Source organism: Rousettus aegyptiacus, unplaced genomic scaffold, assembly GCF_014176215.1.
Source record: "Rousettus aegyptiacus isolate mRouAeg1 unplaced genomic scaffold, mRouAeg1.p scaffold_m13_p_1, whole genome shotgun sequence".
Classification (NCBI taxonomy): domain Eukaryota; kingdom Metazoa; phylum Chordata; class Mammalia; order Chiroptera; family Pteropodidae; genus Rousettus; species Rousettus aegyptiacus.
This window is the reverse complement of record NW_023416284.1, coordinates 33,851,490-33,864,011: the sequence shown is the minus strand read 5'-3', so window position 1 is coordinate 33,864,011 and position 12,522 is coordinate 33,851,490. Positions and strand designations below refer to the sequence as shown.

General features: G+C 37.2%; 1 non-coding gene across 1 annotated transcript; it reads left to right on the top strand.

The window, feature by feature from the left end:
- The first annotated feature begins 2,760 nt into the window (after positions 1–2,760).
- Positions 2,761–2,865, top strand: LOC118606454. The gene has a single exon (XR_004952406.1). It is a non-coding gene; the product is annotated as a U6 spliceosomal RNA (small nuclear RNA).
- The last annotated feature ends 9,657 nt before the right edge of the window (positions 2,866–12,522 follow it).

Genomic DNA, 12,522 nt, shown 5'->3' with positions numbered 1-12,522 from the left:
GATTCTTCAATCATCATCAAGCTCCCCTCGAACATTTCACAGGACATTCAAATGGTTTTACAAATTCCTTAAGCTGTGATTCAAGATGACAGTCTTAGAAAGGAAATGAGGTGGCAAGATATAGTGAAAGGAGTCCAGGCAGGAGAGTCTAGGGACCTAGCATTTAATGCTAGCTTTTATTTAGTGAGTGTGGGACCTTGGGCAAGGCACGTTACCTCCCTGACTCTCAGTTTCCTTATTTGTAAAATGAGACAGTGTTCTTTGCCTCTCAGTGTTGCTGGAGGTACAAATCCAGATGGATGCAAACACTGAAACGTTGTGTAAATACAAGGGTTTTCAATTTGTGTTTACTATTCTCTTCAAAGGGAGAGTAAACAGGACTCAAGATAACCTGAAACCTATCTCCTAGAACAGTGGTCCCCAGCCTTTTTGGCACCAGGAACTGGTGCTCCTATGAGAATCTAATGCCTGATGATCAGCTGAGATGGAGCTGAGGTGGTGATGCTAGCACTGGGGAGAGGCTGCAAATAAATACAGATGAAGCTTCACCTGCTCACCAGCCGTTCACCTCCTGTGTGGCCTGGTTGCTAACAAGCCAGGGGACCAATACAGATCTGCAACATGGGGGTTTGAGACCCTTATCCTAGAGAGTAACTATTGGGAAACCCAGCCCTTAAGCGAGGCCCAATTAAATATTTGCTGCTGCTACAGTTGCAACTTGTACTCAAATATAAATCACCATGCCTGCTAAATCCTCAGCCCTGTGGAAAGGCAGCACGGTACAAACCATCACTACTCACACCCTGTCCCCCATAGCTATCCGAACCAGAACTGGGAATCTGACCCCAAAGCAAACAACCCATGAGTTTGCCAGCAACCTACGAATGTGGCCTGGCTCTTAAAAAATGAGTTAAACAAATCAATATTTCTCTCTCAGGAATTCAAGTTAGGAAACATGAGATAATTGAGACAATCAGTAGCTATACAAACAATGACTAACAGGATATAAAGAGAGAGGCCAAGAGGTTAAATGGAGGAATATGTGAGAGGGGATACAATCTGGGTTGTAAGAAACCAAAAAGATGAGGAAGCAGACATCATGGGTAAACAGAAGCTATGAAGTAGGAAAAGAAAATATATGTTTATTCAACAAATATTTCTAGAGTTCCTGCTATGAATCAGGCACTGTATTAGGCTGTAAATATACAAAAGTGACTGAGAGACAACCTCTGCCTTTATAGCACTTACTCTTATAGAAGAGACAAAACAAGTAAACAAATAAATAATTACAAACTATCTTAAGGGCTAAAAAGAAAAAAAAATACAGAGTTGAGATAGAATGTACCAGGAAGGGAGCTACTTTAAGAAACAGCATGCTGAAACAAGTTTCCTCAGAAAAGATAATCAAGTGAGACCTGGAAAATGAGAAGGAGCCAGGGAGAAGAGTATTTAAGGTAAAGGATGTGTAATGCCTGCCAACAGGAAAGGGCTTATCATGTTAGAGGAAGTTGAAAAAAAAAAAAAAAAAAAACGAGCCATGTGGCTCGAGGAAAGGGAAGCAGCAGGAAAAGAGTATGGAGGGGTAAGCAGGAGGCACTTCACAGAACCCAGCAGGTTTGGTATGAAACTGGGGACTTAGTCCCAGTATAGTGAGAAGCCATGAAAGCATTTGAGAATATGTAGTAACATGATCCAGTACAATGTGGTAGGTTAAGCTCGAAGGCTAAGGAGTCAGTCTGGGTCCAACCTAAGTTCTACCACTTACCACCGGTGTGACATTTTGGTAAATTACTTACTTTTTCAGTGCTCCAGTTTTCTTTTCTGTAAAACTGAGGTAGGATTGCATTTTACCCCACGGAGATGTTGTGAAGATTAAATATATATATATAGTGTTTATTGCCGTTCCTTACACATAATAAACACCCAATCAATATAAGTTTGTATTATTAACTGTTTTCAAAAAAAAGTCATTGTAGCTACTGTATAGAAAATGAATGTGTGGGGGATAAAAGGGAGGCTAGTTATGAAGCTGATGAGTGATCTGGATGAGAGACAACTAGTGAGGTAGTGGTAGTGGAGACAGAGAGAAATGGATGAATTTGACATTCTCAGAGGTCAAATTTTCATATTTTGCAGCTGCGTTGGACATTATGGCTGAGAAAAACAGAGGAATCAAGTATGACTCTTAAATTTCTGGCTGCAGCAACCATGTGGATGGAGGTAACATTTCCTGAGAGGGAGGAGCCTGGGAAAAGCAGGATTGACAGGAAAATTAGATCTATTTTAGACATGTTAAACTTAAGATGTCAGTGAGATATCCAGGTAGATGTTAGTTAAGCAGCCGGTTAAAAGTTTAGAGACCAGATAAAAGATCTGAGATGAAGATACGAATTTAGAAGTAACTAACATAATCAGCATTTGAAGGTATAGAAATAGTTGAAGTCATCTAAGAAGGGATTATACAGGAAGAAGTGAAGGGAAACAAGAAGAATGCTGAGGTGCAACAAATTTTAGGATGGTCGAAGAGACAAGGAGAATGAGGATAGGGCCATAAAGAGAGAGAATAAAACCAGAAGAGTATGGAATCAAAAACCAAGAAAGGAGAGTGTTTCAAGGAAATTGGAGAGGTCAGCAGTGTGTAGAAAGGTCAAATAAGGACAGAAAAATATTGTCAATTGATGACCTGGACAAGAGAGGTTTGGGTGAACTAGGGAGACTAAGAAAATATCAAGTAGGTTGAAGAATGAATTGAAGGTGATCTTGCTTTGACAGCACATGTACTAAAACTAGAACAATATAGAGAAAATTGGCATGACTCCTAGACATATAGATGACACATGAATTTATAAAGCATTCCATATGTTTTATGTATGGATTTGACTTTTAGATAATACTAGCTTTTACATATTCAAAAAGAAAATTGAATCAAGAAGAATGAAAGGGATCATAAAACTGAATATAAACAGAAACAAACCTAACTAAATTTAAATAAATAGTATAACCAGTCTGAAGGTTTAAAAAAAAAATCTAAAAAATTTTAAACGCAATATTTTGAATATATACTCTTAGTCTAAAAACAGAACAAAACTGCAAACAAATCTTCAACTCTATTTAGTAGATTATACTCAGTAGTGAAATAAATGTAGCAATTCTGAAATTATTTTGTGTGTATTATAACATCGAGCAAATGAAAAAAGACACTGATGTTGTTGAGAGCCAGAGTTCTCACTGTGGGAAAAGGGACATGCAAATAAGGAACGGGAGAAAGAACCCTGTGGTGTTGAATTGGAATTAGAGGGACCAGTAGGGAATTCATGATTAAAAATAGTTGAACTAGATAAAGTTGCTATTTTCCCCCCTTGGCTCTGTTTACTCAAAGAGCCCGGAAGCAATTATACTTCGGTGGCAATGAGAAATCTGGAGCCCGGATCTCCGTTCCTAAATCCTATTCTCCACTAAATGGTGAGCTCTTTGGAGAGAGAGATGATTTCCAGAGGTAAGCAGAGACAGTACAAGGTGAACCTGGAACATCATATTCTACCAAAAAGCGAGAAAGTGCTAAAAAATAAAAATAAAAATAATAGGCATGTTCAAAAGAACACCAGAGTTAGCTCGATAGGGCTCTAACGAGCCAAATCTGAAACAAGTTGAACATTAAAATGATAATGATTATAATTATTAAATAAGAATCCATGAGTCTATACTGATGATGAGAAGTAAATATACAAATAAATAAGAGAGAAGAGAAAGATCTTGTCTACAGTAGAATGTCAACCAGGAAATGTAGACCGAATGACAGGGTTACAAAATTACCAGTTTGCAACCATCATAGTAATTGATTCAAGCAAGAATTATCAACAAATATTGAAACCTTTGGGCCAAAATTATTAAGAGGCATAGGATATTTACATTGTTTCAACATACCTCTCCACAGATTACTCATTATTTACATAGGAAAAAAATGCTAATTTTACATTAAAGAAACCCAGGGAGATACCTCCAACCAACTGATCAAAGTGAACACCATCAATGATAGGATTAAGTGATACCATGTTTCTTCTCATGTGAGGTATGAGGACAGAATATCCCATAGGCAGTATTCATGCCCTTGCCAAAAAAAAAAAAAAAAAAAAAAAAAAAAAGTAAGCTTGGTCATAAGAAAACATGAAACAAAACCAAATAGAGGGAAATTTTACAAAATACTGGCCTGCACTTTTCAAAAATCTCGGTACTGTAAATAACAATGAAAGTCTAGAGAACCGTTTAAAGTCATGATAGTTAAATGCAATGTCTAAGTAGGAATCGGGCGCTGAATCAGACAGATCCTGTACCGGAGGGAAAACTGCTAAATGAGACATTATCAGGCCAATTAGTGAACTTTGAATATGAATTATATATAAATATCATACCAATGTTAAATTACCTGAATTAAATCATCACACTTGTTGGGCGGGGAGTGTGTATGTAGGTATATCTTTGTTCTTAGAAAATACATAATGAAGTATTTAGGGTATTAGAGAAAAATACTAAATTCGAATGGTTCAGAAGAAAACATACTTTCATATATAATCGTGTATGTGTGCTCATACACATCCACATACAGAAATAAAGAGATTAGGGCAAAATATTAACTTCTAGTGTATCTAGGTGAGGAGTATATGGGAATTCTTCATAGTGTTCTTGCAACTCTTCTGAAAGTTTGAAATTCTTTTAAAACAAAAGGTTTAAAAATAAATTGGAAATGAGAAAGGAGAAATAATACATAGATAACTTTGGAGAAATTTGACTATGAAGAGGAGAAGGGAAATAGGACTGAAGAGGGTCATGGTTATAAAATACTAGCTCTTTAAAGATAGGAGAAATTAGAGTAAGTTTGTACACTGGAGATGCCAGCAATGACAGCCTCAGGCCCTCTACCTTTAGACATCTGTAAACTCTTCTCAAAACACATTTTATTCCTTAAACTGCAATCAGGAAAAAGACTTTTGGGCTACCACTTGAGGGCAGTACAAAATGCTGCATGTCATTCGGGTGGTTTTATTGTTTCAGCTGCTGGAACAAAACAAAGCCCTCTCCATGATTTTCTTTCAAATGTATTATGTGAAATAAACCTTCTAACACAGCACTTTTTTCAAATGTTTTAAACAAGAAAAGTCCAACATAATTCAAAACAGGAGTTTGGAGAAAGGAGAGAAGGGGTGAGTCGGAGGGTCTTGTGTTTGGAAAAATGCCTGACACATGTTATGAGTTTAGTAAAGAATAAATGATAACATAAAAAAGCAGAGCATGCCAGAATTGGAAGGGACACTAGAGAAGGATGAATCCAGCACTCTCGTTTTATAGATAGGACCTTGGGTCCAGAGGACAGAAGGAGCTTGGCCAAAGCCACAGTAACATGGTAGAGAAGGTAATGGTATCAGCACTCATCTGGTTAGTCTGTGAGGACAGAGATTCTGATATTTTCAAACATCATAAATATAACTTGCAAAGAGATTGACCTCGTAATTGGTATTGATACTGAGTTCTTAGAAAAATTGCGATACCTCAATTGTGAGATTGTACTCCTTATGTCTTCTACCCTGGGAGGGTGTAACTATTCACCTTCAACTCATCCACTTTGACTGGTCCTAATGCTTTGGACAGCATAGTTATGATCATAGTCGACCTATTTCCTACCCCTTCCCAGCAAGACCTTAAGAGGTCACATGTTAGACTTTCCTACCAACATTGGGGAATGGAGTTGAAGCCATTGGAAAGAAAATGAATGGGCATGTGGCAGTATATTTTTTAAAACAAACAAACAAACAAACAATAACAGTGCACTAGAGTGGAAGTGATATGAAAAGAACAAATCAGAAAAGAACAATCAAAAACTCTAAACATGACTTAAACACATAATAGAGAAGAAAGTAACCTTAGATTATTCAAAATATAAAAACCAATATGACTTCATATCATGCTAATAAGTGGATTCAATAATGAGGTGCCCCTGACCTCATTATTACCTATAGAAAAATGCTCAGACATTAGTCTGGTATTTCAAAGATCTTCTAACCTGACTCCAGCCCACTCATGTCCTGCCATAGCTCCCATTCCATGCTCTAACCACTGCTTTCTGAACACTCGCTGCAATGGTTTAACTGCTATATCAGACTAAGCTCTGCACTCGCTCCATTTCAAGGTTCATCTAAAATGCTATGTTCTCTGGATGTTTCCTTGATCTGAACCTCACATTTATCTGAAAGTTCCTTTTGGCTCCCTCAGACATTGCATGTACTTATCTTTGGTATTCATTTCTGCTTTGTCTTCCCCAAAGTGCTACATAGTGAGCACTTTGAGAGCACGGTCTGAGACTTAATACACTATTATTTTACAGATTGTTTCCATTTATTAAGAATTTACCAACAATCTGTCTTATTTTTCTAACTCTCATATATTTCCAGCTCACTCGTTCCAACACCTCAACTCTTAACAGTTCTCCGATACCTGTCCATGAGTCCTACAAGCCAGTAATCCCAACATCTCTTTACCATTCCTCACTTTTATGTCCTCACTTCTCCTCTTACCCACTTAAATTCCAAGGTTCAATATTATAATCATTCCCCTGACATGCCCTCTTCTTTCTTGTCTCCTCTTGTTTTGTTATTTGCCTCACGAAACCCCTACCCTGGACAATCTAACTTTCCACCTTAGAGAAAGTGGATGAAGAAAAACCCATAACAATGTCAACTAGATTCTTCAAATTCATCACCACTAACTTCGAGTGGGCCTTTAGTGCTATCTGCTAATCATTTTATTTTAAAAATCCATACACTTTCCCTAAATGTTTATTTTTATACCTCCCCCCCCCCCTCAAACTTCTAACACCTCCTTTCTTTTCCTTCTTAGAAAATAACCAACTGCCTGCATCCATGCCAGCATACTTAGTCCTCTCTTTGGTACTCTAAAAGCCAATCCTTTTTCCTATGCTCCAGGAATTCTCTCTCTTGCCTACATCAACAGTATTTACTTTTCTCTACCCCACTGTCACCCTAATGCTAACATCCTGCCCCAAGCCTCATCATATCTGGATTATTTCAAAAATCTCATATTTGATTTACTGATTTTTTGTCCCTGTTTACCTATGATCTATTTTTCCCCACAATAGTCAAAATAATCTCTTTTTAAACCTAAGATATACCATGTACTTCCTCTGCTCAAAACTCTCCAGTAACTTTGCATCTCGTTCAGAGTAAAAGGCAGTCTTTAAAATGGCCTGCAAGACCGCACTTGATATGCTATGCTTTAACTTCTTGGACTTCTTTTCTTAATTATTTACGCTTTCTTTCACTCTGCTCCAACCACATTGACTTCCTTGATGTTTCTCAAACCCACTAGGGACATCTTTACCTTGCATCTGCTCTTCTTTTTGCCTTGATTGCTCCCCACCCCATATCTACTCTTACTTACTTGAAGTCTTTTCTCAAATGTTTTCTTATCCATGGGGATTTTTCTGACCACCCTTAAAATCTCAACCCCCTTCTTTCTCATATGCTGTTTTATTTATTTTTCTTCCTTCTCTGGTGTAGTTTTCTCATTATAATCTTGTGAATTAAAAGGAGAATTTTTATAATTGATAATATATATGAATATTATATATATTACTTTTATATATAATTTATATAATTGTCACTTTTTATCATTGGAACATGAGACACATCAAGGCAGCATTTTGCCTGTTTTGTTTACTACTGTATCTTCAGTACCTAGAATAGTGTGTAGTGCATAGTGGGCACTGAATAACTAATTTTTAAATTAATGAACAAATCCTTGTGATAACTCTATGAGGTAGATTCTATTTTTATCACCTCCATTTCATAGATGAAGAAACTGAGGTTCAAGTAGGCTAAGAAACTTAGCTCAAATTATACAACTAGGTAAGTGGCAGAGCTGAGGTTGGAATCAAGATGTGTTTTCCTTTAAAACCCACTTTAACCACTGCGGTATACTGCCTTCTCTATATCCCTATAACTAGTCTATCACCACTCCTTTTGCTATAGTTTTGGCTCCCAACACTCTTACCTGTACCTTTCTAAAGGCTCCTTGACTTCACTGCTCCAACCTTTACACAGTAACTTTTCTTTTGTTGACCTCGATAAGGAATGTACCTGCCAAAAAGGACTCCTTGTAGTTAACTCGGCCTGAAATTCATAATCAGAGTCTAGCAGGCCATTGCTTACAGAGGCCTCTCCCACTGCATATCAAGGAAAAATCACAGACTGAGCTGCCAAGCCTCCTGCACCGTGTTCCTGCCATTTGAGCCTAATCTTATAAAGGAGTTTCTGGAATCGTATTTTGACTAATGAGCTGGGTGAGACCTGCTCCATCCAATCCAAGCTGCACGGCTACACCCTCATCTTCATTTTTGCTGACCAATCAGAGCAGCTCCATAACAACCAGTCGGAATGCGTGATCCCAACCAATCAGAACAGTACTATTGGGACCAAACTGCAAAATGAGATTCCTCATTAGTATAAAAATGGACCAATCAGGGTGGGCACTTTATATATGTGGCACTCCCTTTGTCTTGGAGAGAGGGTGGTGTGGTGGGGTGAGATGGGATGGGGTGGAGTGGAGTGAGTGGTGGGGTAGCACACGTTTGGTTCCCTCAGGAGGTTGTGTTCCCCTGTTTGGCAAAGTGTTTTACCTGAATAAATGTTCTCCCTTTAGAGCACCTCTGACTGGGCACTCCCATTGGCATTGGACTGGTAGCAGCAAGCTTTTGTTGACACTTTTTAAACAGTGTTCAATTAAGTGGTTTTTAGTGTATTTACAGAGTTGCACAATCATCGTTATTATCTAATTGCAGAACATTTTTGTCACTCCAAAAAGAAAAAAGCAAACCCTGTATCTCACAGTCACTCCCTACCTCCCCCACCCCTGCATTTTCCCAGATTTTGGCAACAGCTAATTTATTTTTGTCCCCATGGATTTGCCTTTTCTAACCCTTTCACGTAAGTGGAATCATACAATATAGATCTTTTATGTCTGGTTTCTATCACTTAGCATAATGTTTTCAAGGTTTGTCCATGTGGTAGTATGTATCAGTACTTTATTTCTTTTTATTGCTGAATAATATTCCATTGTATGGGTATGCCACACATTTTTATCTATCCACCCGTCATGGACATTTGGGTTTTCACTTTCAGCTATTATGAATAATGCTACTATGAATTTTTATATACAAGTTTTTATGTGGATATATGTTTTTAATTCTTTTCGCTATATACCTAGAAATACGATTGTTGGGCCATATCGTAACTCTGTGTTTAACTCTTTGAGGAACTGCCAAATTGTTTTCCAAAGCAGCTGCACCATTTTATAGTTCCACTAGCAATGCGTGAGGGGTCCAATTTATCCACATCCTTGCTAACAATGGATACCGCAACAGTTGCAATAACTTTATTTTTTGGTATGCGGATATGCAGTTATTGTCCATTTAACAAATTACAGCAATTTTAGTGGGTGTGAAACAGTAGTTTAGTGTGGTTTTGACTTGTATTTCTTAGTGATTAATGATGTTGAGTATCTTTTCGTGCACTTTTTGACCATTCATATATGTTCTTTGGAGAAATAGCTATTCAAATTATTTATTCATTTTTAATTGGGTTATTTGTCTTTTTATAGTTGAGTTGTAAGAGTTTATATATTCTGGAAAATTTGTTTATTAGATATATGATTTCCTCCCCTTCCTTGGATTGTCTTCACTTTCTTGATGGTATCCTTTGAAGAACATAGTTTTTCATTTCAATGAAGTACAATTTCTCTATTTTTTCTTTTGTTGCTCATGCTTTGGGTATTATATCTAAGAAATCATTGCCTAATCCAAGGTCATGAATATTTATATCTCTTAGAGTTTTATAATTAAGAAACTTCTATCTTCTAAGAGTTGTATAGTCTTGCATTTATATCAATGTCTATTTGAAGTTGGTTTTTGTATATGGTATGAAGTAGGGGCCCAATTTCATTCTTTGGCATGTGGATAGATAGTTGTCCTAGAAAAGAGTGCTGAAAAGAGTATTCTTTCCCCCCATTGAATTGTTTTGGCACTCTCGTTGAAAATAAATTGACCATAAATATATTGGCTTATTTTTGAAGTCTCAATTCTATTTATTGATTTACATGTCTCTCCTTATGCAATACTACACTGTCTTGGTTACTGTACCTTGGTGGTAAGTTCGAAATTAAGAAATGTAAATCTTTCAACTGTGTTGTTCATTTTCAAGATTGGCTATTTCGAGTTTCTTGCTATTCCACATGAATTTTGGAATCAGCTTGTGAATTTCTACAGAGAAATTCTGATAAGGATTGTGCTCAATCTATAGATCGATTTGAGGAGTTTTGCCTTTCAACAATCTTAGTTTTGTAATCCATGAACATGAGAAATCTCCATTTATTTAGGTCTTCAATTTCTTTCAGTGATGCTTTGTGGTTTTTAGTTACAAGTCTTCTGGTTCCTCCCTCTCCCATCCCTACCTTCCTCCATTCTATCAAACATCTCAGTGTGCCCAGGACATACTCACTCTTTTGTACTTTGCTGACATATACTTTACCTGAAAAGAACTGGCCTCATTGTAGGCAATGGTCAGGAGTCTGATGAGAAAGCCCTAGAGAGTTTTAAACAGGAAAATGACAAGATCTAATTTATGTTTTAAAATGATCACTCTATGATAAGGAGAATGAATATAGGTACAAACATGGAATTGGGGTCAGTCAGAGAGATTTAGCAGTGGTCCAGGAGAGAGACAATAGTAGCAGTGAAGATAATGAGGAATGGTTAGATCTAGTTCAAAATTGGAATTTTGAACATATATTGGAAGTTGAGCCAACAAAATTTGCTGATAGGTTGGTCTTGACCTATGAAAGAAAGCACAGAATCAAGGAAGAAAAGCAATGAAGGCCTGAACAAGGCATCCTCTATTTGTGTTATGAGATGTTCAAGACACAGTCATCATTTTAAACTGAGACACAACAGTGGTGATGGCTTCCAAAATCTTTAACTGAAAGAGTTGTACATTTATCATTTTGTGTTTATGTGGGTTATCTTAGTTTTCTCCAACTATGTGAAACTGCTAAGTGCAAGACACTGTGCTAGGTTCTCTCACAAAAGTTTTATCATTTAACTTTTCCCAAACTCTTAGAAGAATCAATATCCACATTTTACAGAAAAAGAAACTAAGATGTAATTTATAATTTGACTGAAGTTATAAAGTCAGAAGGGGCAGAGCTGAGATTTGAAATTAAATTTGACTCTAACGCCTATGCTCTTGTCACTATAATGATTCAAAGATACAGGATCAGAATTCCCCAAACTTTTCTCCTCATTACTTGAAGACTCTGTTGACTCTCATGTGCCCTACTTTAGAGCCCAAGGCTGGCAAACAGGACAGCTTTGTTCTGTCTGTAGCTCATCCAGTGACTTGCCTTGTGATTTAGGGCAAGCTTCTTAATTTGATGGTGTCTCAGCATTCCCACATGGTAAGCAGGGCTAGTAATTAGTGATGGAGACAATGCTTTGAAATCTGTAGATGAAAGGACCTGCAGCCTTAAGTGAACATATTTTCTTTCTCATGATATTCTTCTGGTTTCTTATAGCTTCCAAGACCCTCCATAAGGAAAAAAAAAAAAGAAAGAAAGAATGAAAGAAAGAAAGAAAAGAAAAGAAAAATGAAGTAAATAGGACAAGTGTAAAACTGCATTTGCTTGTTCACTAGAGGCCAATGGAACTTTTCGGACACAAAGATAATAACCTCTTACTTTATAGTACTCAATAAATATTACTAATGGATAGATAAATTTTATTAAAAAAATTACTAAGGGAGGCTTTGGAAAACCACTGAAGATTTTAAAATATGATTTCTATTTTGTTTCTAGCTTCTTAAACCCTAAAGATTCTCTAGGAGGAAGATAAAAGAGCAAAAGTTTATCTAGTTTTTGTTGTGTTCCAGGTATCTGGCTAACTGCTTTCACATGAAACCTCATTTAATCATCCTAATAGCGCTATCACGCAGGTGCTGTTGTCGTTACCTTCTGTTTACAGGAGAGAAAGCCACATCTTGGTATATAGTTCATTGACTTGTCCAAACTTACAAAACTAGGAAGTTGCAGAGCCAACACTAGACCAAGCTGGGCCTTCCCAGTTCTAAATTCAGGCTCTTTCCGGGGCACCCTAATACCCTGAAAAATTAGCAGTGATGACAATATTGAACTGCTTTATCACACCCTGGGTGTGTGTGGCATTTTAAAATCTCTTACTGCTTGTTCTTTTCAGTCCTTGGCACAAGGACAGTTATTTGTGTAGCACAATTGTTATTATTGTGCAGCCTCACATATTCTTTCTGCCCTGGGCAAACATGAACAATAATGGGCTATATTTATGAAACCAGCAGCTTGGAAGCATGAGCTGCAGATTACCATTACAATTGTAGTATAATTTTGTGTGTGGAGGGGGTGTGAGTGGGAGGGTGGGCGTAGCTTAGCACC